The sequence below is a fragment of the Elaeis guineensis genome, chromosome 1 (assembly GCF_000442705.2).
Source record: "Elaeis guineensis isolate ETL-2024a chromosome 1, EG11, whole genome shotgun sequence".
In the NCBI taxonomy this organism is placed as follows: domain Eukaryota; kingdom Viridiplantae; phylum Streptophyta; class Magnoliopsida; order Arecales; family Arecaceae; genus Elaeis; species Elaeis guineensis.
Genome location: NC_025993.2, coordinates 44638313 through 44644312, shown reverse-complemented (window position 1 = coordinate 44644312; position 6000 = coordinate 44638313).

The window sequence follows — 6000 nt, the reverse complement described above, 5'->3', positions numbered from 1 at the left end:
GAATTGGGTGCCATAATCAGATTATGGCATGAGCCCAATTGGATTAAAGTGGGCGCCCCAAATGGATAAGAACCAAAGAGTCCTGATAAACATGGACTCTTTGGCGCCACCTTGCTTGAGCTTATCCAATGTTAGTGCCAACTTAGGAAAGAGGGTGGGGTTCTTATCTGATATGATCAGATGACATCACTCCATCAATCAAATTTTTTTTGAAATTTATTGGAATTTTTTGATTGATTGAATGATGTGGCACTGCGCAGCATACAGGGTCTATATAAACCCTACTGCACCTAGGGTTTTGTGGAAGAAATTATTTTATGCACAAAACCTAATAGCTGCTATCCCCTCCCCTCTTCTCTATATCCTTCCTGCTCTCCTTCCTCCCCTCTTCATGTCCAAAGAGTTGAACGTCCATCTGGCAAAGATCCAAGGCGTGGTGACGCCTGAAACAGAAGGCTGCAGGACATCTTCGACAGGCTGCTGCTCCAACTTCAGAAGGAGTTTTGAAGCACTTTCAAATCAGATAAAGATCTAATTTTTGGAGTGTAGATTCATGAGAAGAAGATATTCTAGATCCTACCTGAGTGGATACCAGTAGAGGCTAGACACTTGTGTGGCTACATCAGAACCTCAGGCTGTGCAGAGATCATCTACCGGGTAATCAGATTATCCTTCGGGTACTTCTTCTTTCATCATAGATTTAGATTTAATTTTAGATTTTAAATATTAGATAATAAAATTAGATCTAGATAATTAGATCTAAAATATGTAGGATAATTTTTTTTAAAATTATTCCACCTCAGATTTGATGAAATCTGAAAGATCTTACGAGGAAAAACGGTTTTCCCCCTTCATTCTCGACATTACTACTTAATATAATTTTTATGAGGGACTATAAACTGGTCTTGGCACATCCTAACTACAACTGCATAAAATGTACACTACAAATTATGCAATTAGATATGCTTTTACTATTCATAATAGAAATTATATTATCATGCCAAAAATCAAACAAGGGTGCAATTGGAGATCAAAACATATGACAAGCATATCAAAGAAATATAACAAACCCTAATCACATTAGGCATGCATAACACCCTCAACAATGTATCAATTTAAACATCATACTACCATGATCCGAACAGGCTAAGGAAGATAAATCAATAAAGAGTTGCAGGATAAAGTACTTATATGATAACACCTTATGATTTCTCTATCCGTAACACTACTACCTCGGTATTGGATATTGAAAGTCTATGCAAACTGTTGCAATGACTTCAGGTTAGTAGAAAGTTTGAAAATAGCAACAGGTTCCTGAACATTGGAGTTGGAATTTATGTTTCAATCCTGATTTTAGGAATCATCGAGCTTATTTTTAATTCTAACAATATCATTTTAGTGATTGTTACTACTATCTAATGATTTTGTGATATCATTATGAATGATGTCAAAATCATATAAAAAACTAAGAAATAATATTTATGAATAGTCACAGCCTGTTAGTATATTGTACACAATCAAACAAACTTCCTAAAGTAGATAATGTTATGAAAGTCTATCTTTGGCAATTTAGGCTCGATCATATAAATAAGAATAGGATCAACAAAAAATAATTTTTGAAGTCAATAATTATGAATCATTATCAACCTATCAATCTTATCTCCTTAGTAAGATGACCAAGTCACCTTTTGCTAGAAAAGGTGAACGAACCAATGATGTTCTGAATCTGATACATACTGATGTATTGGATCTACGAACATGTTTGCCATAAATTTGAATTATTTAAAATATTCAAATAAGTTCATAATAAGGTAGAGAAACAAATTTGAAAGAGCATTGAAATTCTTCGATCAGACCAAAGAGGAGAATGCATTTCAAGTAACTTTTGACATATCTAAAAGAGAATAAGATTCTCTCCTATTGGAATCGACTTTGTTGGACATAGTTCGATCTATGATGGGGTTTAAAAGTTTGTCAGTCTCCTTTTAAGATTATACTCTTGAGACTACTTGTTATGTTCTAAACTGAATTTTGAATTAATCAATCACAAAGACTCTATTCGAGATATAGACTAGGCATAAGCCGATACTTTCTTACATTGGGGTTTGGGAGTGTTTGTTTTATGTCGAGCATTTGCAGATCGATTAGCTTGGATCCCGATCCTATATATATTATTTTGTAGGATAACCAAAGAATCTAGGGGATATAACTTCTTCCTTGCTAAAGAACAAAAGTTGCTCGGTATTTTTTTTTAAAAAAAGAGTACCTTGGTGAAGGTACTGATGCTTTTAATATAGAACTTATAAAGTTTGACAAGTAGAAGAATCGACACGATCTAGTGAACCCATAGAATCAGATTTGATTAGATCAAATCCAGAACCCATTGTAAAGGCACCATGAAGGAAATCTGATAGAGTACCGTGTCTGTCGGATAGAGACTTCAGTTTTTAGATTTGGAACATGATCCTATTGAACTCGATAAGAACAACAAGGATTTGATCATCTACATGGATGCCATGTAGAGGTCCGACTCTAATTAATGGCTTGGAGCCATAGGTCCGAAATGGAGTCTATGAAGGTCAACATTATATGGACACTCATTGATCCACTCGAAGAGATAAATACCCATAGAGTGTAAGTGGATCTTTAATAAGATCAGAGTAGCACAGACGAGAAGATGGAAACCTACAAAGCTCATCTAGTTGCCTAAGGATATTATTAACATTATACTATGAACCATAATGAGATATTTTCTCTTATGGTAATGCTAAATATTTCGAAGTTGGAATATGCATTTTGATAAATGATCAAAATACATGACTTCGTTGAGAATGAAGAAGAATCCTGCAAGTATAAATGGGTTAATACTTCTATGAGTGTGTTTCTTGTTTTGTATGTGAATAAAATTCTCTTAATCGAGAATGACATTCTTTACATTATAGAGAATAAAGATTTTGCTATTATCATAGTTCTCCATAAAGGATTTGGAAAAAGCATATCTCATCCTAGAGATGAAGATCTATAGAGATAGATCTAAGAGGCTGCTTGAGTTTTTTCAGTCCAACATACATAGAGTGTTTATGAGTAGAATTTGTTCTATCATGTACACCATGTATGAGATCGAATATGGTATACTCACTAGGGTCATGAGTGGATACTTGTAAGATTTGGATGAGAATCACTGGAAGATCATCCTTAAGAATTTAAGAAATACTAAGGACCGATGACTCGATTGTGAAGAATTTGACTTAAAACTTATGGAATTTGATTTTAATTTTTAGTTGGATATAATAATAGCAAGAATGTATCAGAATATATTCTTACCCTAAATAATGGAGCAATTTGCTGGAAAGGTTCCGAGCAAAGTAATATAGCCAAATTCAAATTGCGAGATAGAATACATTGCAGCATTCGATGCTTGCAAGGAAGCTATGTGATTGTACAAGTTCACTGACAAGCTAGGAGTGGCACCCTCCGATGATGGTCTTGCTATATTGTACAGCACCAGAGCCATAGTCCATACCAAGGAGCTGAAGTTTTATTAGCTTACCAAGCATTTTGCATCGCTACCACATTATTCGAAAAATCTATTAAGAAGACGTCAATCTTTAGAAGATCGATGGAAAGGAGAATTTGACCAACCCATCTATCAAAGCCTCGGTATCTAGGAGTTTTAAGATGATAAATCAAAGATAGGTATATGATACTATACTGATTGTCTTTAGTTCAAGTGGGAGTTGTTGAAAATTATATCCTAAAGTCAATCGTTGGATGATTGCACTGATTATAAATATATATAAATTGATCAATAATAAAAGTTATTTGATATTTTTCATTATAAGATTATATCTTTTAACGAACTCCTATATTGTGATGAAGTTTTTAGGACTACTTTGATCAATAAAAGAGGATTTATCGCGTAGTCCTTAAACTGATTCATGACCAAACGATACGCTATTACTAGGATGATAGCAATATCAAGTGTAGGTCGTTGTGTGCCATATGCATTGGTTGTCCTCGTAATCAAATGGTGTGGAGACACCGGTATAGCATGCAGGTGAGATGTAAGAGTACATTGTCACTGTACGTGACCAACTGTAGAGCACTCTGCTGTCAAAAGTAGCTCACAAAGGGTATGGGTATAAGTGTCCCTCCGACCTAAGATCACTATAGTGACTTACAAGCAACTCACTATACTTTAATGCCAGACTAACTGAGTTTTTAATTCAGTAATAGAAGATTTTTGGATACAATCAAGTACTTCAAGTCGGTGCATGAGTCAAGATAGGATTGAAACCTCCAAATTAGTAGGAGATATGCATTAGTGTATTTCAATTTAGCAAGATTTGGATCCGGATAATCTATGTGATGGATTTGAAAAAGATTGAAATACAATGTGGATAATTTATCTAGAATTGATAGTTAAATTTTAGGTCATCCTCGAGCATTAGAGTCAAAGGGATGAATTATATGGTAATCATACGCCAATAGGTTCTTGAATATTGCTTTGCCTTCATTCGACCTATCCGAACGTCGGGTCATCATTGCTAAATGATTACATTGATTGGTTTAAGAAAGTATTTCTGTGCTACCAACTTAGGTTCAAACCTATGGAGTCACACTCAAAAAAAGTTTTTGACTGATTATGTGGCTGATCAATGATTGAGAATCGTTGAAGGGCTTAATCGTCAATTCGATTGATGGTTAACCTTATGCAAAAGTTGTAATAAATTAATTCACTAAGTGTTACTGAATTAATAAAAGATTAATTAGTAATTAGATAACTAATTAATTTAATTTAATTAAACAAAGAGGATTAAATAAAATCTAATTAAATTAGATTCAATTAGGTTTGACCCGATTAGATTATGAGATGACTTAATCACTAAGAAAGAATTATCCCTGATTTGATTAGGACTTTGGTTCAATCAATTCTTAATTTGATTAGAATTTGATTAAAAATTTATGAACATAATTATATTGAGTTTCATATATTTTATTTAGACTACACCAGATGTGATTTGGTTTAGATTCAAATAAGAAAATTAAGAGTCTTTATTGGAATGGGACTCTTCTTCCTTGCACCAACCCAATTTGCACGCCATATATCTCCATACACAAAATTATTTTGTGTAAGATTTTTTTACACCAAAGAGTCCTTTTCCTTCTATACTTCACATCTAAATCTAATTTGATTTTAATAAAAAGAAGGTTCTAAAATTAGATTTTAAAATATTCCTTATCAGGAAAATCTGTTCTCATCCAGATCAACCTCTTTATGCCAATAAATTTTTTTCTCCTTATATGTGCAACATTTTGAGGAGATTTTTTGTGAAAGATTAGATAGAGAACTGTTTTACTTTAAAAAATTATGGCAAGAGGTGTCTCATATTTTTTTGATATATTTTGAGATATAGAATTATGAAGAGAGGCAGAATCTTGTAAGAGTCCAAGATCACTAAGACTCTTCATCCCACCTCCTTATATGCCTATAAAAGAGGTTTTTGTGGTTTCTTTTAATGTATAAGATATCAGAAGAGAAGTCTTCACATAAAAAAAGTTTGAGCATGGTTCATGATGTGAAAAATAGAGAGGAGGGTCCTCTTTCTTGGGGTGTGCGCAAAAATCTGAATTTCAGATTTTTGATTCTAAGGGTTTGAGAAGAGAGAATAAATTAGAAAAAAAATATTTTCTTCTCCATCTATTATCTCTTCTAGAAGTTCATCTTCAACCTCTAAAAAAATTTCATAGATTTGAAGAAAAAATTCAGATCAGCTAAGAAGAAGGTTGTTGGGTATAAAATAACCCCAACCGAATTTCGTAAAAGGCCGACCCTTCCAGGGCTCTTCCGGCTTCCGACCTTGTGTGGTGTCTTTCTGAACTCCCCCGACCATCCGAGCTTCCATAATACCATCCGGACTTCTCTGATAATGAGCTCCTCCATTCATCTACTAGGCTGCTCCAAATGCTTTCTGAGCTTCACTATCAGTTGATTTTCTA